This window comes from Marmota flaviventris, chromosome 6, assembly GCF_047511675.1.
Source record: "Marmota flaviventris isolate mMarFla1 chromosome 6, mMarFla1.hap1, whole genome shotgun sequence".
Classification (NCBI taxonomy): domain Eukaryota; kingdom Metazoa; phylum Chordata; class Mammalia; order Rodentia; family Sciuridae; genus Marmota; species Marmota flaviventris.
In genome coordinates, this window is record NC_092503.1 from 4,523,678 (window position 1) to 4,550,241 (window position 26,564).

Below are 26,564 nucleotides of genomic sequence, written 5' to 3' on the forward strand. Positions count from 1 at the left end.
TTTGAGACTGCATTGAGACCATGTCTCGCAAGACCTCATTGATAACATGTGATGGGTTGTAAGTGGTATGCTTTTGCAAAGTCCCCACTGTGTGTAGTTCAAACTTTAAAACCAAAGAATTGCTTTATTTATTATTGTTATATTCTTTTTTATTATTAATTTTTTGTTTGTTTTAATTAGTTATACATGAAAGTAGAATGCATTTATACACTTTGATGTATCATACATAGATGGGACATAATTTCTCAGTTTTCTGAGTGTACGTGTTGTAGAATCACATTGGTCATGCACTCACATATATACACACAGTAATGATGTCTGTTTCACTCTACTGTCCTTCCTGTCCTCACATCCCTCCCTTCTCCTCCCTTCACTCTCCTCTACCTAATCTAAGGTAATGCTATTCTTCCCTAGTTCTCGCCCCGCTTATTGTGAATTAGAATCCGCATATTAGAGAAAACATGCAGCCTTCTTTAGGGGGATTGGCTTATTTCTTTCGCTTAGCATGATATTCTCCAACTCTATCCATTTACCTGCAAATGCCATAATTTTATTCTCTTTCAATGCTGAGTAATATTCCATTGTGCATATATACCACAGTTTCTTTATCCATTCATCTACTGAAGGGCATCTAGATTGGTTCCAGAGTTTAGCTGTTGTGAATTGAGCTGCTATAAACATTGACATGGCTGCATCACTGTATTATGGTAATTTTAAGATCTTTGGGTATAAACTGAGGAGTGGGATAGCTGGGTCAAATGGTGGTTCCATTCCAAGTTTTCTGAGGAATCTCCACACTGCTTTCCATAGTGATGTACCAGTTTGCTGTCCAGCAGTGTACGAGTGTAATTTTTCCCCACATCCTCACCAACATTTACTGTTGCCTGTATTCTTGATGATTGCCCTTCTGACTGGAGTGAGATGAAATCTTAGTGTAGTTTTGATTTGCATTTCTCTAATTGCTAGAGATGTTGAACACTTTTTCATATATTTGTTGATTGATTATATTTCTTTTTCTGTGAAATGTCTGTTCAGTTTCTTAGCCCATTTATTGACTAGGTTATTTATTTTTTGTTTGTTTGTTTTGGTTTTTTTTTTTTTTTTTTGGTGTTAAGTTACTTTTTTTGAGTTCCTTTACACATCCCTAGTGATTAATGCTTTATCAGAAGTGCATGTGGTAAAGATTTTCTCCCAATCTGTAGGCTCTCTCCTCACATTATTGATTGTTTCCTTTGCTGAGAAGAAGCATTTTAATTTGAATCCATCCCATTTATTGATCCTTGATTTTACTTCTTGTGCTTTAGGAGTCTTGTTAAGGAAGTCGGATCCTAGGCCAACGTGGTGAAGATTTCGGCCTACTTTTTCTTCTATTGGCTCAGGGTCTCTGTTTTAGTGTCTAAGTCTTTGATCAACTTTGAGATGATTTTTGTGGAGGGTGAGAGAGAGAGGTTTAATTTCATTTTGCTACATATAGATTTCCAGTTTTGCCAGCATCATTTGTTGAATAGGCTGTCTTTTCTTCAGTGAATGTCTTTGGCACCTTTGTCTGATATGAGATAACCATCTTTATGTGGGTCTGTCTCTGTGTCCTCTACTCTGTACCATTGGTCTACAAGTCTATTTTGGTGCCAATACCATGCTGGTTTCCCTTCCTTCCTTCCTTCCTTCCTTCCTTCCTTCCTTCCTTCCTTCCTTCCTTCCTTCCTTCCTTTCTTTCTTTCTTTTTAAACTATAGCTCTGTATTATAGTATAAGGTCTGTTATTGTGATGTCTCCTGCTTCACTTTTTTTTTTTTTTTTTTGCTAAGGATTGCTTTGGCTATTCTGGGTCTCTTATTTTTCCAAATAAATTTCATGATTGCTTTTTCTATTTCTATGAAGAATGCCATTGGATTGTAATAGGAATTGCATTAAATCTGTATAATGCTTTTGGTAGTATGGCCATTTTGACAATATTAATTCTGCCTATCCAGAAGCATGGGAGATCTTTCCATCTTCTGAGGTTTTCTTCAATTTCTTTCTTTAGTGTTCTGTGGTTTTCATTGTAGAAGTCTTTCTCCTCTTCTGTTAGATTGATTCCCAGGTATTTTATTTTATTTGAGGCTATTGTGAATGGGGTAGTTTTCCTAATTTCTCTTTCAGTGCATTCATTGCTGATATATAAGAATGCGTTTGATTTATGGGTGTTGATTTTATGCTGAGAGCCATTGCCAAGTAGGAATGACGCATGGCAATTTCTTTGTCAGCCTACCCTATGTTGCTTAGAGGAAGGACTCTCCATTGTGGAAATGGGCTTTCCTTTGGACCCAGGTCATTTGCAGTGACATTGCATGTATGTTTGAGTAAGGTGACCCTGCTCAAGGACCAGGGTGGATCCGGGTTTAGGGAGGATCCTGCTGGATTAGGGTGGGTCCAGGTTTAAGGTGGACCCTGCTGGGAATAGGGCGTATCCTGCTGGGAATAGGGCGTATCCTGCTGCCTCAAGCGCCCACCCGCTCCTTGAGTTCCCGTTGAGTTCTCGCGGGATTCAGAGAGTATTTGGGGATGCAGAGCCCAGTGGAAGTGTGGATTTTGCCCAGAACGTGCTTGTAGAGTGCCGGTGTGAGTTCGGGAATAAAGAATTGCTGTTTGAATCTACAAGGCTGTGAGTGGCTCGTGATTTTGTGCCCAGCCAGACTGCGGCAATTTTATATCCTGCTACTTTGCTGAATTCATTTATTAGTTCTAAAAGTTTTCTGGTGGAATTTTTTGGATCTTCTAGATATAGAATTATGTCATCAGCAAATAGTGATATTTTGGCTTCTTCTTTAGCTATTTTAATTTCTTTATTCTGTCTAATTGCTCTGGCTAGATATTCAAGGATGATGTTCCATAGAAGTGGTGAAAGAGGACATCCTTGCCTTGTTCCAGTTTTGGGGAGGAATGCTTTCAATTTTTCTCCATTTAGATGATGCTGACCTTGGGTTTAACATATGTAGCTTTTACAATGTTGAAGTACGTTCCTACTATCCCTAGTTTTCTAGTGTTTTGAACATGTGCTGTATTTTGTCAAATGATTTTTCTGCATCTATTAAGATGATCATATGATTCTTCTTTTTAAGTCTATTAATATGATGAATTACATTTATTGATTTTTGTATTTCTGTATTTATTTAACCAACCCTGCATCCCTGGGATGAACCCCATTTGATCATGATGCACTATCTTTTTATATTAATTATATTATATTATATTATATTATATTATATTATATTATATTATATTATATTATATATTTTTGTTGTTGTATGTGAGGTGCCAGAAATTTATTGAGAATTTTTGCATCTATGTTCATCGGGGATATTGGTCTGAAGTTTTCTTTCCTGATATTTCTTTGTCTGGTTTTGGTATCGGGGTGATATTAGCCTCAGGATATAAAATCAACACCCATAAAGTTTAGAAGGGTTCCCTCCTTTACTATTTCATGGAATACTTTGGGGAGTATTGGTGTTAATTCTTTGAAAATCTTATAGAACTCGACTGAGAATCCTTCAGGTCCTGGGCTTTTCTTGGTTGATAGGCTTTTGATGGTGTTTTGTATTCATTTCTTGCAATTGATCTATTTAAATCCTGCATGACCTCCTCACTCAGTTTGGATAGGTCATATGTCTCTAGAAATTTGTTGATGTCTTCTATATTTTCTATTTTATTGGAGTATAAGTTTTCAAAATAATTTCTAATTATCTTCTGTACTTCAGACATGTCTGTTGTGATATTTCCTTTTTCCTCTTGTATTTTAGTAATTTGAGTTTTCTCTTTTTCTCTTCATTAGCATGGCCAGGGGTTATCTATTTTATACATTTTTTCAAAACACCAATTTTTCATTTTGTCAATTTTTTCATTTATTTCATTTGTTCCAATTTCATTGATCTCAGCTCTGATTTTAATTATTTCCTCTCTTCTACTGCTTTTGGAGTTGACTTGTTCTTATTTTTTTAGGGCTTTGAGATGTAATGTTAGGTCTTTTATTTGTTGACTTTTTATTCTTTTTATGAATGTGCTCAGTGCAAGAAACTTTCCCCTGAACTAAAGGAATATATAGTACTGCCTTCATAGTGTTCCAGAGATTATGATATGTTGTATCAGTGTTCTCATTTACCTCTAAGAATTTTTTTATTTCATTTTTGATTTCTTCTACTATTGATTCATCATTCAATAACAGTATTATTTAGTCTCCATTTGTTAGAGTAGCTTCTATTGTTTACTTTATCATTAATTTCTAATTTCATTCTATTGTGGTCTGATAGAATGCAGGGTATTATCTCTGTTTTTTTGGATTTACTAATAAGTTGCTTTGTGTCATAAGATATGGTCTATTTTAGAGAAGGATCCATGTGCTGCTGAGAAGAAAGTATATTCATTTGCTGATATATGAAATATTCTATATATGTCTGTTAAGTCTAAATTATTGATTGTATTGTTTAGTTCTATAATTTCTTTATTTAGTTCTTGTTTAAAATATATGTCCAATAGTGAGAGAGGTATGTTAAAAGTCATCCAATATTATTGTGTTGTGGTCTATTTGATTCTTGAAATTGAAAAGTGTTTGTTAGATGTATGTAGATGCTCCATTTTGGGGGGCATAAATATTTATAATTGTTATGTTCTGCTTTCTATATACTTCCAATAAGAAGTATGAAACGTCCTTCTTTGTCTCTTCTGATTAAGTTTGGTTTGAAGTCTACTTTATCTGAGATGAGGATGGACACCTGTGCTTGTTTACGCAATCCTTATGAGTGATAAGTTTTTTCCCAGCCTTCCACCTTCAGCTGTGGATGTCTTTGCCTATGAGCTGAGTCTCTGGAAGACAGCATATAGTTGGGTCTTGCTTTTTAATCTAATCTGCCAGCCTTTGTCTTTTGATTGATGAGTTTAGGCTATTAACATTCAACGTCATTATTGAGATAGATTTGTATTCCCTGTCATTTTGATTTATTTCTGTTTTTTTATTTATTTCTGTATTTGTCTTAGTTTCTCATTTGGTTAATGTCCCTTTAGTGGAGATTCTCCCTTTGCTGGTTTTCACTTTTTTTTTCACTTCACCCTCATGGACTATTTTGTTGAGAATTCTCTTTAGTGTAGGCTTTCTAGTTGTGAATTCTTTTAATTTTTGTTTATCATGGAAGGTTTTAATTTCATCTTCAAATCTGAAACAAAATTTTCCTGGATATAAAATTCTTGGTTGGCACCTATTTTCTTTCAGTACTTGAAATATATTATTCCAGGACCTCCTAGCTTTGGGGGTCTGAACTGAGAAATTCATTGAGATCCAAATTGGTTTCCGCCTCTACGTAATTTGAATTTTTTCTCTCACAGCCTTTAAGATTTTAACTTTATTCTCTGTGTTAATTATTCTTGTTATAATGTGTCTTGATGTGGATCTGCTCTAATTTTGAATATTTGAGGTCTTGTATTTGGTTTTCCTTTTCAATCTTTATGTTTGGGAAATTTTCTGCTATTATATCATTGAAAAGATCATACATTCCTTTGGTTTGTATCTCTGCTCCTGCTCCTTCGTCTATTCCAATAACTCTTAAAATTTTGTCTTTTATGTTATCCTATAATACTTGGGTTTATAGAATTATAAATAAGTAGAGTTGACCATCTTTTCTGCATGGTCAACTCTACTTTCAAGGTTATATATTTTGTCTTCATTTTCTGAGGTTCTGTCTTTCAAGTCGTCTAGTCTAGTCTAGTCTAGTCTATTGGTGATGTTTGCTACTGAGTTTATAATTGGTTTACTGACTTCTTCACTTCAAGGATTTCTGCTTATTGTTTTTTCACAATGTCTAACTCTTTATTGAATTGATCTTTCACTTCCTATATTTTTTCTTTGCTTTCACTCCTTATACTATCCTTTACTTCACATATCAGTTTAACTATGAACATCCTGAACTTGGACATTCCTTCTACTGTGCTATCAATGGCTTCTGTCGTTGGAGCATCTTGGTTTGTTTGGGGTGCTTTATTCCCTTGTTTTTTCATGCTGTTGGTGCATTTTCCCATCTAAAAGTATGGATCTAAGGCAGAATAAATTCTGCTTTAGATCCATACTTTTAGAAAAGATCATACATTCATTTGGTTTGTATCTCTGCTCCTTCATCTATTCCAATAACTTTTACATTTTGTCTTTTATGTTATCCTATAATTCTTGGATTTATAGAATTATAAATAAGTAGAGTTGACCATCTTTTCTGTGGACCTATAGTATCCCTGAAGGTTTCCAGTGCTTCACCTTTACTGGTGAGACCAATATCAACAGCACCCAGACACAATATATAGCCTTAAACATATTAGCTCCCACTAAAGCATCTTCTGCTTTCTTGCATTAAACCAAAATGATGAGTTCAATAACTATCTATGGTATGAACAGAAAATTTGCTACAATGATTTACAATTTCAAATGGTGGGCAAGAAAACAGAAGTAGTGTAGTACACGATGTTTGCAAGGAAGAAAGAGAGAAGCTACAAGCAAAGATTCACAGGAAGAAGAGCCAACAGAGATTGGCTGTTGGTTGGAAAAAAGTTGGAAAGAGAATCCAAGAAACAGACCAGTGATAGGAAGAATATGAAGAGACAAAATTAAAGATAGAAAAATATACATAGAAAAATACAAAAAAAAATGCAAAAAAAAAAACCATTCATATATGATTGTCCTCCATACACTGATGCATAAAAAAACACCCTGACCCAAATACTGTAGAGGTGTTAGTGAATAGAAAAATAAAATAAATCTCCATGGAAAGTCTGTCTCTGTCAGAGTTCAAAGTTTCTCAGCCCTGACTCTGACATCTCATGGGATCACCAGGCCCACGTGAGCCCTTGAAGACCCAGTCACTATCCCACCGATCTGGGCTTCAAATACCTCAGACTGGGCCATGTGGCAGTTCCAAGGTCTCAGTGCTGCTCCTCTTTGCAGAGACCACCAGGGGTACACTCCTGCAAGGAGCAACCCTGTGACGCAGCAGCAAGAGAGAGGCCACCAGCATTCCCAGCAGGGAGACCCCAGGGGCCTCCAAACCCACAGGCACCGGCACTGGACCAGCCGGACCTGGCAGAGTCCCCAGACAGATGCTTTTGTGGTGGTAAACCTGCTGGCACCCTGCCCCCAGTCCCTGGTCGGCACCCCAAGACGGGTGTGGCCATGTGCAACCAAACCAGGAGTCTCCCCCAGAGCAGTCCTCCGGGCAGTGGTAGCAGCTGTGGTGGCAGTGGTTGGTGGCAGCAGGTGGCAGGTCAGCAGCAGCAGTGCTGTAACAGTGTCTGCAGTGGTAGCCACAGTGGCTGTGGGGGCAGTGTCACTCAGGCGATCTAAGGGGGGACAGCAGTGCCATTATTAGAGGGCAACAGTGTCTGCAGCACCCAGAAAGAAGACCTCCAGGTGACCTCAGGGTGGCAGCAGCAGTGTCAGTGGCAGTGTGGGTGGCAGCCGACTGGAAAAGAGACCTCAGGGCAGGCAGAGGCATCTCCAAAGAATCATTTTAATAAATACATGCATAAGTTAACTCTCCAAAGACCATCTACGAGCTCACAACTGGGATTTGTCACACAAATCAGTCCAGTGCCGTTTGTCCTCAGGAAGGCCCTGGCGGTAAGCTGGAGGATGGACCGTCTCCTGAAGCTGGGAATGCTTTTATTCATCGAGTGCTTACCAAAGAAATGAAAGACTGCATCTTGTTCCTGAGCAGATAAGCTGCTCTCCCACCGCAGAGTCACACGAGTTACATGAAGAAAACTCCGGAACCCTGGAGAATGGGAGCATTCATCACAACACACTCAACTCAGAGAGAAGGATATTTGCCCCAAGAAATATCTTCCAACCAATAATTATTAAGCATCAAAATCCCTTGGAAAAAAATGAATATTCCCTCTAAAATATGACTATTTCCCCCTTCTAGTTACACTGCTAACTGTACTTTATATTTTTTTTTAAAAAAAAGCTGTAGGTAATAGAGAAACCAATGAAAATGATAATATGCATTTATCTTCCCTCTTCTTAGGCATTATTTTTTGTCTGAGCAAAAAAACGTAAAACCAAAAAGTATCATGACCCTAACCGCAGTAAAAGTCATCAGCCCTGGTAATGTCCCAGGTTCAGAGACTAAAGACCAGGTTCTCCTGTAAGAGTGACGTCCCTCCTTCCTCCCTACATTGCCAGCTGGCCATCTCGGATCACTCAGTGGTGACCGTCAGCATGAGGAGGATTTGTCACATTGCTTCCTAAGGCGATGGAGCACAGGGTCCAACCAGGCGCTGTGTTGAGCATGAGGGTAAGGACAATGGTGACCACTGCACAGGACACAGACAGAGCGACCAAAAGACCTGCTCAAACTCAGATGCAGCAGACCCATGTCCACACCCAACAGGAGGCCACGAGAGAGGCCCCAGGGAGGCCCAGTTCTGATGAGGTGAGGTGAGACCGGGGGCCACCCAGCGCTGAGCCAGAGTGTGCTGGGCTTAGGTCCATGCAGCAAGAGGAGGAAGAGAAGCAGCTCATCCCCAGGGATTGGGACACAGAGACAGCAGGGACCCAACCCCCTTCAGGTGGGGATGGAGAAATTCTAGGCACTCATGGGGGTAGGTAATGTTTGGGCCACCCATGGACATGGAAAAGAAATGCAGACCAGAGAAGCATCTTAGGCCTCAAAATGCCCTCACTGCGGGATCTGCCAGGAAGCAGAGAGGGCAGGAGTGCTGGGGACCTGCTCTCTAATGAGCTGGGCTGGGGAGCATCAGAGCTGCAAACAGCAGTCTGTTGAGGGCTGTGCTGTGCTGTGCCGAGTGAGGACAGGAACCAGAGAGCAGATAAGTGTGGTTTGTGTGACAAACCTATGCAGGCCAGTTAATTAATCCTTGGCTATTTGCCTGCAAACTGTATGGGACCAGCCTAAGAGCAGTGATTCCTGCTAATTGGAGTGTTGTCTCAGAGAGATGCCCCCCGGGGCACAATGCCCCAGAGAAGCAGCGTTTGCACTTATCAGGCAGCCAACTCCATCCCCTCCCATGAGCACAGAGCCCTTTCTAAACGCAAGTGTCACTATTGATAGCCGTTCCTGACAGAGAGCACTGAGTTGGGATCTTTCAAACGGACAAAACCTTAACCTGTTTCACTCCTAGCTTCTCTCCTTCCTCGTGAGTGTGACCGACACCAGATTGCACAAAGGAGAGTCCTCTGTGGCACCAAAGCCTTTGATCAAGGAGATGGGAGACCCCTCTGTGAATGCAGCAGGACATGGAAGACCACCTCTGTGAACGTGGCAAGAGATGGTCATAAAGGTTTTGACAATTAAACAAATAATAAAAATCACCAAGTTCCCATCATTGTAATAAATAAATATCACATTTAGTCTTACCAGCTTTTATAGTATTTTTTCAATGTGTGTGCCTTAAAATATAAATTCATATTCATAATTCAAATTAATAATTCATACTTCAAAACAAAACAAAAAAAAATACCAGGCGAAGGTACACCCCCTTTTTGAACATGGCAGAACATGGTAGACCCTCTGTGAATGTGGCAGAGAAGGCTGACCCTCTCTGCACCACCCCAGTCCCATCCTTCTCCCATTGTCCAGGGGCAAGCTCCAAAGGCTCAGCAACAGGTCCTTCCGTAAGCCCTTGAATCTAGGCAAATGCAACTCCAGATTGGGTCACACCTCAACCAGACCGCGAGGAGTGTGTCCTCCTCCTGGGCTGTCATCTGCCATCCACCTCCTCCTGAAGTTTGACATTCACACTTGACTTCTTGACCCCACAGTCCCTTCCACTCTTCTCATAGGAGAGCAGAGCATCGGTTACAAAACTCCCATGACGATGATTTACACCGGTTCTCTACATTACCCTTGCCTGAATGTAACGATTTTTAATACTTCTTCAAATTAGTGAAGCTTCCTTTTGCCCACCCTATAAAAGAAAAATACTAAATATCCATGCCCTTTACAACTCCTGTCATGGTATGAGAGGTACAGAATTGTCACACTATAAAGACAAGGGACGGAGATTGGGTGCAGCAAATGAACTGTGTGGGCAGTGGGGCCTTGATGTTGGCATTCTGCTAACTCACACAGTCATCAGCAGGTATCCGTGGGTTGCAGGGGTAGGAAAAGGCAGAGGCTCACCTGAGGTAGAATAGTAAAGAGATCTGCACCACCAGAACGTTCTTTCTGCTCACCTGGGACTAAGGCTGTGGCCCACTGGAGTGGCCATCAAGAGTCCTTCATGGGCATCTCTTAAGTAAAAAAATCATAAGTATATCATCCAAGATACCAACTAGATTGTTAAACTATCCACAGGATGTGACTCTGAGATAGCAGACAGAAACACCAGATGGGTTGAGAAGGAAAGAAGAAAGGCGAGCCCCTGGGGCCAGGGCTCTGGCTGGGAAGCTGACTCTCAAAGCACCACCGCAAGGCGTGGCACTGAGGCAGCTGCGTGGCTGAGAGGCTCTGGAGTGAGACACGGTGGAAGCCAGGGAGAAGGCTCTTGAACTCAAAATGAGGCTCATTTCCCCCCAACCCTGAGGAAAAGGGGAAGGGCAAAACAGGAAGACAACCAGGGCCCCGGCAGGAGATGAGCCCAGCTTCTCCCACCCAGTGACAACCAGCTCAGGTCTGCTGACTCACCTTGAAGATCCAGCAGATGGTAGAGGGTCGCCATCTTGCTTTCTCCTCTCCAGAGCAAACTTTTCCTCATGAAAGACTCCAACTGTCTCCAAGGACATTCTGGTTGCTCCACATGAGAAATTACTTCACAGTGGCTTCAAATAGAAGAGAAGTAGATCACAAATGATCTGGAATATTTCTCAGGACCTAGGGCAGGTTAATTGTCTCTGTCTCTGTCCTCTTCTCTCTCTGTGTTGTGTGTGAACGCATGTATGTGTACACACATAAACACCCCACAAACACACTCATGCATTTGTACATATGTCAATATAAATGATACCAGATGCCAATACTCCAATCTTTTTACCTATAAAAGTAGGAAGTTTATAAGGAGTAATGTACATGATTTCTCTCCTTTCCCTCCCTCCTTTCTTGAGGATCAATAAAATCTCAGTTTAAGGAAAAATATTTCAACACTGTAGACACCGAGTCTCAATCTCCACATTCTAGATACCTGGGAGAGAAGATCCACAGCTTTGATCCAAGGTTAGGGCGGCGGCTGAGGCTACAAACTTGGCTACTCAGGTGCCTTTCTGCAAAGATGTGAATCCCCAGGTGATTGCAAGGTGGGTGTGTGAAGGGGTGGAGTGGCCATCGGGATAGGATCTCTGGGTTAAATCGGGTCGTGGGCAGGACCTCCCAGCTGGAGGAAATGCTGGTGCACTCGCTACCTTTGTGGAGGCCTGGAATTGATGGGACCCTAATAAACATTAAGTCCATGATGAAGACGAGTTTCAGTTCAGCAGCTGAACCATCGAACCCTATGATGGCAGCACGTGACCTTCTGGGTGGCCACTGCCCATCCCAGTGCCTCCCAGGTGAGGTCCAGGTCCTAAGCCTGCTCCAGGAGGCCTTCCTTCACCCTCCCGGCCCCCACCTAGCTAAGCTGATCTCCCATCACTCCTGTCCTTCCGGGCCAGCTGCCCTGTCTTCCTCAGATCTGTCCCAGTGGCCTCTCTGCTGCTGTCCTTTACCCTCCCCCCGGGAAATGCTTCCTCCTGCTCCTGGTTCCTCGAGTTCTGCTTCTCCAAAATTCTACTCACTCCCACCCTCTTCCATGAAGACCCCAGCTGTAGGTTGGATCTTAAATGTCCCCAAAACCCATGAAATAAAAGCTTGGTCCTCGGCCTGTGGCACCACTGGGAGGTCGTGGGACCCTTAGGAGGTGGGGCCTAAGGGGGGGAGCAGGTCGTGGGACCCTGGCCCCCTCCTGGCTCCCTCTTTCCACTTCTGGCCGTAAGGAGAATGGGCTCCTCTGCCAGGCTCTCCACCTGATTGATGTATACAGCCCAAAGTAACAGGCCCAAAGGACCCTGGACAGACCCCCAAAGTGTGACCCCCCTTTTACAAGTTGAGCATCTTGGGCATGTTGTCACAGAGATGGAAATCTGACTAACAGAGCCTTCTTTCCGGTGGAGTGGCAGCAGCAACGCCTGCTTCCTACAGGCCACGCGGGTCTGCCAAGATCCATATGTAAACCACGGTTCCTGCTCTTGGTAATCACTCAGAGATACCTGTATCATTCGGTAATTAGTATAATACCCCCTAATATTCTCTCACCATTCCATCTGATCCTGGTGCATTCTGCCTGGTATTACCATCAAACTGGTTGCACATGTGTGTGCACCCTCCCAAAAGCCTGCATCCCCCAGGAACTGGATCCCACGTGTGCTGCCTCCCTGATCACACACTCTAGACAGAGCAGGTGCTCAGAGGATACCTATTAAGTCATTTACAGAGAGAGGGCAGGAAAAAAAAAAAGATGGGATACATAAATAATTGTAGAAAACCAGATTTTGCACATTTTACAGAAAGAAAACACTAACAGGTAAATAAGACAAATCCCTCGTGGTAGAATGAGGGTGCGCATAAATGGTGCCACAAGTAGAGAACATTGCAATTTATTTTCATGCTGCATCTTTTATTCAAAGCATTACCAGACATTTGCTGAAAACAGTTAGCTGTACCAAGGGCAGGCACCTCAATGAAATGCTTCAGTCACATTTTATAGTGGAGGTGAGGCTCTCCCGAGATGTCTTTTTACCAGGCTGAGACCCAGCAAATGATCAGTAGGCAAGGAACCAGTGGTGCAGGAAATTCAGAGCATAAAACAAGCCTCAGAGTTTAGTCAGACAACATGGTCAATGCAGCAACGACGACAGCGGCTTGTAACTTAATGTCCCAGGGACTTGAAGCCCCAATGACACAGTCCTGGCCACCCTCCCTGAGGCTTGCTCAGCCCACTAGGGCTCACTGTGGCTGCAGGAATGCCTCCGATCTGGGCCCCCCGGGGAGTGGCATTGGTACTGTTTTGCAAGGAACACGAGGGGCCACTGATTTCTGGATAAGTCCCCCTTCAGGCAACGTCTACACATGTCACAGGCAAAAGGCACATTGAGTACATTCATCTGGGAAAATATTATAGTCTGAAATATTTTTATTAGCCTTGTAAAAGCCTGAGCTAGTTATTCTACTCTCAATCCCTACCACTGATTACAAGGAAGCAATAATAAGAGATTATTGTTCTAATCATCAACTCCCTTCCCCTCTTCATCTCCCTGGAAATATCAGTCAACTAGACTACCAAAAACATGGAAAGCAGAGAACACAACAAGGAACTTTTTGAATATTTGTATTCAGCAGGCTGAGATTTATGCATGAGATGCAAATTACTATGTGTTATTTACACATCTGAGGGAAAACAAATCTTGAATGTAAATGTTTAGAGGGCATATTATTTTTAAATATGAAAGTAGCAAAAATTATTAGAGCAGTTGCAACTCCCACTCTGTTAAAAAGACATTCTAATGAGTTTTTAAAAGAACTTTTATCAGAATTACAGAAACTATGGCAAACAAAGCATCAGAAAAATGTAAAGCATTAAATAACTGTTTCTACTTTTACAAATCCTTTACAAAATGAGTTGCAATTTTTCAAGTGATGTAGGATCAGTCCTCTATTAAAAACTTTTTTATTCATTAAACATCAAACGTGCAACATTCACCCACCTGTTTTCAGGTTTTCCCTTACTTCTGATGGAATTCGAGTAAATGGAGCATTTTTATTAGTTAGCTACCTTGGCCTGATCTCTTTTGTAGACTTGATTTTTTTTAATGTGTAACATTGAGAAAAATGGATTGTTACTGGCCTCATTCTTTCAACTGCTAATAGTTTATTTGGGAAATTATGTTGAAAACCAAACTGGGTAATGTAGAGTTCACCCACAAACAATAAAACAACCACAGACCTCCAGTACTCACGGTGTGCCAGTCTCTGTACTAGGTGATTGGCACATATTGTTTCATTTCATTCTCAAAACAACCACTGTTACTATTATGGTGGTTGTACAGACAAAAACAAAAACTGAGGCTCTAGAAGTTAGCAGAATCTCCATAAGTGCACAGGAGAACACATCCATTCAAGACTGAAGGGCTGCATCCAAAACCCTGTCGTGTTACTAGGGAGAGAAGCACACAGCTTACCCACAAGGCACTGTGGCCAGGTACACGTGGGCACTTCAGTTTTCACAGGTTAAGCACTCCTAATCTGAAAATCTGCCACCCATAATGCTCCAAAAATCTGAGAGCGCCACAAGTAGAAAACTCCCACAAAATTCATGTGACAGGTCACTGTCCAAATGCAAGCACACTAAAAATACTATATAAAATTATTTTGAGACTGAATGGATAACATACATATAAATGAAACATGAACAGTTTTCATGGTTAGACTAAGGTCCTGTGTCCAAGATATCTCATTATGTGTATGCAAATATTCCAAAATCTGAAAATATCTGAAATCTGAAACAGGCATTTCAGATAAGTGGCATTCAGCCTGAGCTATCTCATTAAAACTTGCCAACTACACAACAGAGATGAGTTGATGAAACGAACAAGGAGTCTTCCCTCTGAGTCTTCCCACTGCAAGCTCAGGTTTTCTTCCCAAATTACTTTCTTATGGATTAAAGCAGAGTCCCCAGTTATTGATATAAGACCAATTAGCAGAAGGTGAAGGAATCCATGTCCATAAACACACTAGGTTTAATAAAGGCTCTCCTGCTCAGATAGGCAGTGCCCCTTTGCAAAGACATTTGTTACTTTCAAGCAGCTTTGTTAAGATATGATTGATCAGCCATAAGCCCTACACTTAAAAATTTGATAAGCTTTGACTCACGTATATCCCCATGAAGCCACCCCCATCAAGATGAGTACATGAAATAAAAATTTACTCTCTTGTCCATTTTTAGGCATTCAGTTCAGAGATATCAAGCGTATTCACATTATTATCAAACCATCACTACCATCCAGCCCAATCTGAAACTTCTATTAAACCCAAATTCTCTGTCACCCCAATAACCACATTCCACCTTGTCTCTGTGAGTCTGAGTCTCTGTGTCCTTCATAGACACAGAATCACATTGCTATGGTTTGTCGGTGTGGGTCCCCTGAGGAATCTACTTTGACTCTACCTGATGCCCCATATGCAGTATTCAAGAATGGAGCTTTGGGGAATGATTAGCTCACAAGGATGATTAGCTCAGCACCCTCATGAATGCCCTGATCAAAGAGTCCCTCCCTCCATGTGAGGACCCATAAGAAGACGTCATCTTTGAGGCAAGGGACAAGTCACATGACATCTGCCCCCCAATCTGCTGGCACCTTGATCTGGACTTCCCAACCTCCAGCACAGTGAGCAACAAATTTTTGTTACTTATGAATCACACAGTCAAAGGCATTTTACTACAGAGCCTGAATGGCCACATGTGATGTCTGTCTTCTCGGGACAGCCTTCCCTGCTGGGCACACCTGCAGGTTCACCTGGGCTGCAGCATGGGTCACAGTAGCCTTCCTTTTCAGGGCAGAACGACAATCCCCTGAACAGGTCAGCCACATTTTGCCTGTCCACGCATCAGTGATGCCTCGTGTCCATTTAGAATCTCTTCCTCTGACCCCTCCTGTCTGCAGGCAACTGAAATGCTTTCTTTCACAATAGATTAGTTTGCATTTTCTAGAACATGATGGAAACTGAATCATACATTCTTGGTTGCCTTATTTTGTTCATAGTTATTTTGAAATCTATTCATGTTGCTGCATGTAGCAAGAATTCATTCCTTCTTATTGCTGAACGGAATTCCACTGTGAACATGTTCCACAACTTGGTTCCTGCTTTATAGCTTGGTAATACATTGTAAAAAGTCTGTGAACATTTGTGTGCAAGTCTTTGTGTGCATTAAACATTTCTTATTTATTTATTTATAAGTTGGGTGTGGTGTCTCTCTCCTGTAATCCCAGTTACACAGGAGGCTGAGGCAGGAGAATCTCAAGTTCAAGGCCAGCCTGGCAACATAGCAAGATCCTGCATCAAAAAAAGGTTGTTGTTGTTATATTTTGATCAATACATAATGACATAAAACTTGTACATGTTTATGGGGTACCATGTGATTTTTAAATCAGAGTTAATTTATCTACCTCTCAAACATTCATCAGTTCTTTATGTTGAAAATATTCAGACTCCTTAATTCAGCTTTTTGAAGTATAAGGTACATTATCAAAATGTTATTTCCTTCAGGTAAATGACTGGGAGTGAAAGGGCTGGGTCATATGGTACATGCATGTTTGTTTAGCTTTTTAAGAAAGCACAGGATTGTTTCTGAAGCAGGCGCTCTGGCTGGCCTCCTTCCAGGCGGAGGGCTCCAGGTTTTCAGCTGCACTTGGTCAAGTTGACCTTACAGATGGGAGTCCTCTCCACTAGGTGCAGAGTGGAACTGTACGGGGCGTTGTGATGGTAATTTGCTTTTCTGTAGCCACTAATAATGTTGGACATCTTTTCATCTTCTTGCCATATCTAGGCTTTCTTTAATGAAGCACCTACTGAAATCTTTTGCCCGTTTTTAAGATGAGGTTGTTTGTTGAGTTTTGATAGCTCTTAATATCTTCTAGGTAAGAACCTTTTGTCATACCCAAGCCCTGTGAGTCATTCCCCAGTGTGTGGCTTGGCTGCTTATTCTCTTCATGGTGTCTTTGGAAGGTAAATCAGGGTTCATCTTATTTGCTTCCACTTCCTGGGACCCCTGGCTTTGGATGCCTTCCATCTGGTGTTTTGAAAATGGTTCTTACCTATTTTTCTGGTCCTACTGGTTGTTTTGGATGAGTGGCTAAATCCAGGCCCTATTACCTATTACCTGATCTTGGTTGGAAGCTACATAACAACATACCCTAGAAAGCCTAATAATAAGATGCCAAAATATACATTTGTTGTAAGTATTGCCAAATTTTGGTAGATTTTTTATATTGTCCTTTTAAATGGACGTTGATGGAGAACATCATGCTAAGTGAAATAAGCCAATCCCCAAAAAAATATGTGAAATGTTTTCTATGATATGCAGATGCTAATTCACAACAGTGGGTTGGGGTGCTAGGGAAGAATAGAGTTACTTTGGATTAGGTAAAGGGGAGGGGGTCTGAGGTAGGAAGAGCAGGAGAATGAATCAGACGTTATTACCCTGTATGCATATATGACTGGATGACTGGTGTGATTCTACATCATGTACAACCAAAAGAATGAGAAGCTATACTCCATTTATGTATGATGTGTCAAAGTGCATTCTACTGTCATGTATAACTAATCAGAACAAATTTAAAAAGCACTTGAAGAATAAGTGTCATCATTTGGCAATTTGAAATTTGTTTGAAACTGAAAAGGGATTTTTTTTTTCACTTTGTGAGACAAAAAATTGTGAAACAAAAGCTATTTCTAAGAGGAGGGTTCCTCCCTCTGTAAACACTGGGACACCTCTGACCTACAAGGACTGGTTGTCAGGCTGCAAAGAGCCCTGAAGTGGTCAGACCCTATGCAATAGACAGCTTAGGATTAGTTTAGGAGAGAATCTTAAAAGTTAGTCATTTAGTAAAATCAAAATGAAAATATGTTCTGGATTCAGAGGTGACAAACTGAATTCTGAATTCTTAAACCTTTGCTTTGAGGTCTGAGGTAACTCTGAACAAATTCTGTTTGCAGACATCTTTTGATTGAAACCCACCCAGAATTTTACAATATGAAATAGTAGTCAGTGTCCTGAGCTGAGAGGCCTCACACAGAAGTCCAAAGGTCACTTTTCCTTCAAGTGCAAACAAGAGGGCCCTCCATTCCCTTGCAGCAACATCCAAAAAAATGGCCTTCATCTCCGTCCCAGCCTCCTCTGGCCCCCCAGAGGCTGAGGGAAGCCAACATGGACATTCACAAGGGCTATAACTGCTGCTAAATTCTCCATCTTCTCCCACCGCCCTCCCTGCAGGGCCCCTCTCAGAAAGCCCTGGTTTGAAGCCTACAGTAAGCACATTGCTCTGGGTTTGGTGAGGGAGGCACCAGCTGAGAGGACAAAGGGGAGCTGCCCAAGGCCAGGCAGCAACACCCTGCCGTTTATCCCAGGACCCGCCAAGGGGCGTGGAGGCAGCTTCAACAGGCTGCTTCCCAGGGGGCCGAGAATCCCAGGGCACTGGGTGGGCCAGCTTATCTCCAGAGGCAGGAAAAACGGGTAGGATATTCTTGAGGATCTCTTCTGGGTCAGTGCTGTGTTTGCAGCTGGTCCCCTGTACCCTCCCTCTCCATTCCCCTCGGGTGAAGAACTGAGTGGCTGGATCCGCTGATCAGTCTCTGCAAGAAAATGGTTGACATGCTCTAATCCCAGAGGTTCCCGGGAACCTGGGGAAGACAAGATACCAATTTATCACCTAAAGAAGGAGGGTAGAGAGAATACCGTATCAACCTCCGCACCCTTGACTCCAGAGAAATGGCCACATCCCCTTTGAGCTCTGTGTCCAAGGAAATGGCTGTGGTCCACTCTAGGTCCCTGTGGCCTGCGCTACTCAGCTTCCTCCCCCTGGGTGCCAGTGCTCTCCCCAGCAGCACCCCTGACCCACGCCCCTGGCACAGACACAGGAAACAGCATATCTAACTAGCAATGGCTCTTAGGTTCCTTGTGGTGCGCTGAGGAAGAACCCACTCTGTCCTCCCTCCCAGGTATGGTGCTGCCAGACCCTGGGGGCTCCTTGCTGGAGCAGCCATCCCTCCATCTCTGGCCTTCACCATGTCCCTGTGTGCAAATCTTCCTACCTTTCTCTTGGAGACACCAATGTCTGCAATTAGGGACCAACTTAAAACCACACAATCTCGTCTTGAGACCCTTACCTTATTTATACCTGCAAGGGCTTCACTTCCAAAGAAGTTCACATTCAGAGGCCCCTGGGGTCAAGAGTCAAATACACCCCTTTGGGGGCCATAATTCGACCCTCTATAGGTTCCTCCGACAGGTTGTGTTATAAAGCTTCTCCCAGCCTTGATTTTCTCACTTAATATTACACAGTGAAGGGTTGGGGTTGTGGCTCAGTGGTAGAGCATTTGCCTAGCACTGAGTTCGATCCCCAACACCACATTAAAAACAAAAACAAACAAACAACTAAATGAAGGTATATGTTCATCTACAACAACAACAGAAAAAAAAAAAAACCCCACAGTTAATTTCCTCCAAGTTTTGGGATTAAGAAGGATCCTGTCATTTTAAGTGACCATGTGCTGTTCCGTTGTGTAAGCGTGCCTGCTTCCACTGAGTGAGTTTTACGTTCGTAAGAGTGAGTGCTGCTTCACTGAAAGCTCTCATAACACAGTCCACAGTCTGATGTTTTATTTCTGTGGAATAGGTTCCTACAGATAGCAGTGCTCTGTCCGAGATATATGTGTGTAGTTCAAATGTTAATAGACGTTTCAAATCACTTTCCAAGGAAAAAACAATTCACATTTCCACTACAAACCACGACAGTACAGTTTTCCCACATCCCAGCCAGCTTTTCTAATTTCCCAAAGTGATAGGTATATTGAGATCTATTGCTCTGAGTTCCCCTGACTGCAGCGGAGGTTGAGCGACTTTTTTATGTGTTTATGGGCTACATGGATTTGCCCAGCTGTTTTCTATGGTATCCTTTGCTTATCTTCTCTCGGCTTCTTTATACTGTTATTATCAGTTTGTAAATGCTCTTTATGTATCTGTACATTTTGTCCTCTTATTTTCCCTTTCAACTCAACCTTTTAACCTCCTGACATAAAATGTGTTTTCTCAGTGTTTCATCTGTCAGTTGACTATGTGTAGTGTCTCCATATTACAAAAAAAAGTCCTTTTATTTTTTACATAGTCAAGTATGTTCCTTTCTTCTATGGATCCTGGATTTACTACTACCTTGCTGATTAAGACCTCATTCAAATAGTTTTCACATGTTACCACTCTAATTTTGGTTTTCACTATTTGCTTTTAAATCATCCCTGATTTAGTATTTTGCATGGTGTGTGAGATAGAATCCAAGCTAATTTTACCTTAGAGAGAGAACCTGGTGAAGTGCCTTTCCTAAGGAATATCGGACTTTCTCACTGACTTGGGCAGTCCTTTGTCCAGCTTGGCTGGGCTCTGGGTCCAATATTTCAGTACTGCTCCACCTGACAGCCTGTGTCTCCCCGCCCAGCACCATGTCCAGGCCTCCGGCTGGGATTGTTTTGATGTCTGGTCCAGCTAGCCTCTGCCATCACTCTTCTTATTTAGAATTTCATCCTTCTTAAAGATCATTATTTCAAGGGTAAAAAAATAATTCTAATTTGAATTGCATAAATTTACATGTTAATTTGGGGACAGCTGACATTTTAATGATATTTAATTTTATATAAAAATAGTAACTTTTTCATTTTGTTGAGACCTTATTTTATATCTTTCTTTAATATTTCTTCATTTTTACCAGAAAGTTCCAATATCTTTCCAGCTAAATTAATTCATAAATATGTTATATTAATTGCTATCACTGTTTAATGGGATAATTTGTCTTATTTTCATTTCTAGCTAGTTATTATTAGCAGAGAGAAAACTATTGATTTTTACATGTGTCACATCTAATTACTTCACCAAATTCTCTAATTACAATAACTTTTTTAGACTAATGCATCTTGGATTTTATAGATGTGTACTCAGATCATCAGCAAAATAATCATTGTAAGTCTTCTCTTCAAGTATTTTAATTATTATTTCCTTTTCTTATCTTCAAAAGCATCAACTAATCATGGTAGTAAATATCACTGTCTTTTTCCCAATTTTCATGGAAATGAGTTTAGCATTTTACCCTTTAGAATAATGTCTTTTGCTTTTTCTCCAAATTGTCTCTTCCAAATTTATTTCCGTCTAACCCCAACTTGTTTGGATGTATTATTAGGAAGACCTACTAAATTTGTTCAATTTATTTTTTAGAATATGTTGATATGATCCTATTTTTCTCCATAAGTGGGTTGATATAATGAATTCCTTTAAGATATGTTCTAAGAGTAAGCACTTTACATTTCTAAAACTGGCTATATGAAAATGTGCAGTCGGGGACACCAGTTGGATCCGCTTTTCAGTTTGGCATTGTGGCCTGTGTAGCTGTGGTGGGGACAGTTCCTGGTTTTGTCTTTGCTGCTCTCTTTGTCGATGCTTGGCACTGAAGTCATTCAAAGGAACTCCTGCCGGGCCCTGCTTTGGCCCTCGCTCTGCTCAGCTCCTGCCCTCCCTCCATGGCCTGAGTGGCTGCTGGCTGGGGGGAGGCTGTGCTCCCCCTCCGACTCCAAGGCCTCTGTGTCTCCCAACTCTGCAGGCACCCACATTCCAGCCTGACACACACAGAGGCCTTGTTATGGCCAGATGACATCATGGTTAAGAATGTGACAAGAAGACAAGTGGCCTCTAAGCCATGTCACTGCAGTACACTCCAAGGGTACAGGGACAGAACTGGTCCAGAAGAAAAGGACAAATACTGCGCAGATTGAATGTGTTTTGCAATGGAACTCCCAAGGAGGGCTGGAAATCGGTGTTGATTCTGAGGCCGATTTCCCATCTTGTAGGTTAAAAGACAGAGCAAGACTCGCTTTATTTTTCAAGACTCACCCTGCTCCGGGTCTCTAGTAGCAGGTGTTGTTGGGCACCTTTCAGAGATGGATGTCTTATTCAGACTCCTCAGCCTGGCTGCACATCTTCTGCCCTGTTGCCTGGTTGGTGAGAAGTCCCTCAGCAATCAACAAGATTCTGGGATACCTTCTGTCCCACCCAGGAGGCGGGAGCATGCTGACCACACCCGAGCTCCAGCCTCTGGCCACTCTCCTCCCAGGCAGCCAGACCACCTCTGAGCAGCCTGGGCCCTGCACATGGGCTGATGGACTGACTCTCTCTCTCTCTCTCTCTCTCTCTCTCTCTCTCTCTCTGAAAAGGAGCTTTCTCCCTGAGCACAGGAATGTGGAGGACAAACACGGTCCATCTTTCCCAGCTAATGAGGATTCCTAGAATGTGTGAGCCACGGTACCTCACTGCCAAAGACCATGTTTGGGGAAGCCCCTCACAATTAAATGAATTCTAAGATTGTTCAGAAGACAGAGCTTTTACAGAGAGAAAGGGAATAAGGGCATAAAACAGGCCCATCAAATGGACGTGACCTTTTCCCCCAACTCTAAGAAAGTTACTTAGGAAGATTAAGCAACCTAAAGTCATAATTGGTTAAAAAGGGACAAAAGTAGCCTATCTTTTACAATGTCTGGTTGTCGGGCTGGTTGTTAAGACATCTGAAAACTCCTTTGAAGGTAAAGAAAGAAACGGCCGTGGGGACCTAGATGCGCTTAGCCAAAAGCATGGCCAGCCACACAGGAGCATTTGCTCAGCTCTGTGGTCCAGAGGACGGTGGCTGCTGTCCCTCTTAGCCTGCCCCCCCCCCCAATGAAAACAGCAGGAAACTCCGGCCCATGCAGTCTCTGTGGGCAGTTTTCCTCAGGGCATGGCAGAAGGCCGGGCTGCTGGGCATTAACCTCCTTTTGGGCCCTCCTGCCAGGAAACCGACAACTGGCCTTGGCACATTTGGGGGTCAGCAAGGAGTGTGTGACAGCTTGCACCTGACCTCTGTCCGCTTGCAAGTCCAGCGTCCCCACCAGCGGGGCTCTGGTTAGGGCTCTGAGTCTTCATGATCTCAGCCCACTTCAAGTCCTCCAGGACGCTGAGTCCTGTGCCTCATCCAGAAACTGCACTGAATTCCACCCAGAGAAGCAAGATAAGGCTGAACCCCTCAGAGCCAGGACTGCCTCAAGTCAGGTTGCAGGAGCAGGCAGGAGGGTGTTTGGAAGGTGCCTGGTGCTGTTTCAAGGTGCACCGACTCCCGAGGATGCGACCCAGTGGGATCTGAATTCCAAATCACCTTGCCCACCTGTGCCACCTCAGGAAGTGAAACACCCCTTGTAGATGGATTACCACTCAACGCTGTTTCCACACATAACACACTAGTTTGCTTTAGCAGTTTTTAATTAAAAATAACATCATTGTTTTTTCATTACTGTAGCAATGCACCTTTGAGAGAATAAAGATAAGCCAATTTAAAAAAAAATTTTTTTCAAAGCCGCCATTATCTCACTGAGCAGAGATTGCTACTGTGAATGTTTTGAGGGCATTTATCACCAGACCTCCCTCTGCCCAGATAAACTCATCTCCTTTTCCACAAATTGTGACTCACACTGTCACATTCTTTTGTCAATCTCTTCCTTTAATAATACAACTCAAACCAATTTCCATGTCATAAACATTCTTCTAGAATATCATGTTAACAGTGATTTATTTTACTATTGTTTAATGACAGTTTAATTCTTTTTTTTCTTTTTCGCTTTACATGCTTAAGTCAGGTTTTCACTTTCAATGGAAATTTAGTTATTTTCAAATACCTTTTTTGGCTTTGTTCCTTCAATGTATTTATTGGTAACTGAGGTGAGTTAGGCTCTAGGGATCCACCCTAATGAAACAGAGCCTGCAGGACGACCATGCATCATGCAAACCTTCAAAAGGCTCTCCCAACACTGAGGGTGAAATTGTGGGTGCTAAGAAATTCCTTGGGGTAGGAGGAGAGCAGGCAGTAGGAGGGAGGAGGATGTTGGACCCAAGGCCTCGAGGAAGCAAGGACATCAAGGAGAGACATGAGCACAGGGACATCAACAGACAGGACCCCTGTGAGATGCGGTGACAAGGGGAGGCTGGCCCTCTGCAGGGGAGCTGCAATCTTATTCCTGCTGCAGGGGGAGGCAGCCCGCAAAGGGCTTCACACCCCTGTGAGAGTGGCCTGCTGAGTCAAGGCCTGAAAGATACTTGGGCATTCCCGTGGGAGCTGGGGACGGTGGTCTACCAGATGGCAGTGTTGTGATCTTTGCAAAACCTTCAGCTAATACTGGAAAGAAAAAGACCACCTAAGATTCCACTATCTGAAGATAGCCTCTGTTACTATAGTAGTTCTGCCTTCTCTGTGCTGGATGCCTTGACCTCTGCAGAGGACTGAAACCTAGAAGACTATAGGCCAGGGGCATGATGCACAGTAGCAGAGTTAATCTGTCTTTTCCTGCTTTAACTCTTTGGTGTTTCCTTTACATCACCACTTTTGTGCTTCGAGGCCATTAAAAAGGGCTACTTGGGCATAATCACCATGATACTTGACAGTAGATCTGATCATCAAGATGGCTACTGAGTAACCAGCAGGAAGGTGGTGTATTCAGTATGGAAACACTGCATGAGGGTAAATTCATATTCCAGGAGGGACAGAGTTGGAAGGTACAAGATTTCATCCTACTAATCAGCACGGAATGCAGTAGAACCTTATGAACTATTTACCTCTGGAAATTTCCATTTAACTTTTAATGACCACAGGAAAAAAAACTAAACTAAAAAAAAAAACAAACTACAAAAAGGAGAACTACTGTGTATCTTTACATACCTTTCCAGAGCTTTTGTGTGCCTGTTTACACACAAATATAAGTTGTTATTTTTCTAATAAAATGAGAGGTCAAATATTAGAGCATGCACTTTTTTGCTCACTAAATTACTAGTATTTTCCATTATTTTTAGATGTAAGAGTAGTTAATTTAGAAATTCCCATGTCACCAAGTGTAATAATTTAATTATTGCACAGTAATAACAAATACAGATATAAAAATTGACTTAGCAGGTCAGGATCCTTAGTGAATAGTTGTTTTTTTTTTCCTTTTTGTACAAAACGCAGTGGCGTGCACAGAATGCAGAGCGTGAACCCATCCTAATCATACTGTTCAAGGAATTATCAGAGTTAGCTTGCCTGCTATTTTGATTGAGAAAGCTCTTGTTTCTGAACCCTCCCTTTTCCCCTTTCCATCCTATCACCTCTCATCTTTCCAAGGACAACTACTCTCCTTCTAATCCTTCTGATTTACTATGGCTGCTCTCGAACCTTATAAAATTATTGAGTTATTTTTATTATAGAATATGCATCCTTTTGCTTGGCTTCTCTTGCCAAATTTTATAATTCTGAGATTTGGTTATGTTATTGCATGTAGCTAAAATCTGTTCATTCCTACCGCAGTATAGATTTTGTTGTGTCAGTGAATCATTTCACATATATTAATGATGATTTTTCTTAGCACAGATTTGAAGGAGTGGATGGTAGGCCAAGAGCCAAATTGGAATCAGTGGTGAATATTTCCAGTGACTCTCCAGTAACACAGGAATTCTCTCCACCAACCAGGCATCAAAGTGTCTGATTCTCACCTGTGGCCTACAGTGGGGAAGGAGTGGATCTTCTCATCTTTTCTGACATGAGAAATAACTAAAACATTTATTGTTTTGTAAGTCCTTTTAGAACCATACTTTGCTAAGAATTTGCACTAATGCATAAAACTGTTTTGTGCTTATTTTCTTTTGTCTCTAAATCTATAACCATTTTATCATTTCAAATTAAGACCTTATAATCTATAATGGGGAGGTCCACATATTATTCCCTAAGACTTCACTATGTGGAAGCAATATTTTGAGAATATTTTGTGCATCTCTTCTGTCAGAATGACCCTTAATCCACTATTATTATTGTTAGTATTATTCTCATACGCCATTTATCAACAAGGAAAATGATGCACCGGAGGGTCATACAGTAATTTGTCTGAGATTTGGAAAGATCTGGTGTTTTGGAACTCAACATTACAGCAGTGCAGGTCTAGTTCCACTGGCCACAATTCCAGAACACTGAGTCTCTTCACTTCTGAACAATGACGACTCCTCTCCTTCAGAACAGGGGTGTGGTTGGTTTTTCCCGCACTCTCATAGCCTCTTGGATGCTGTACTTGCCAGATAAGTGCAGCTTCATTTATTTTGCATTTCACTGATAAGATGCAATGAATGGGTGGAAACAAAAGTTAATCATGGATTTAGGAAGGTAGTGTTTCTCTTTCTTACAAAATTCACCCAGCCATCTGTTTATAGACAAATCTAATTAACCACTGGTTTTATTTCTGAAGTATTATACTATGAACTTCTATTGGTTCACAAAACAGGAACTGACCTTTATCTAGATGTCAGTTTTTGGACAGGACAAGCTTCTTCACGCAGTCAGGGGGGACCATCAATTCTGCGAGCAGTGTCTTGGATTTTGCCACTGCCCCAGCTGCAGTGCCGCGAGGCTGCCAGATCAAGTGTGGGAGTTCACACATTGTCCAGATGACTTCAGAATCACTTGCTGATAAGATCTTCCAGAATTACTCCATAACCAGTTAATTCCTCAACACATTTCTGGCTCTGGAAATTGATATCAGCAAGAAATAACAACAGAAAAGAATAATTACTATATTAGGTTTATTGAAAATTCCAGAAACAGGAAAAGATACAGGACCACCAACACAATTTGACTGCTAACCATGGGTTAAAACAGTGCATTCAGCCAAATCTTTCAACACAGTAGTCACCTCAATTGCTGTTTTTAGAAGCCAGCGCCTTTCCTGCTAAATCCAGTAGCTGTCCCATGATTAATGTGCTGGTGTC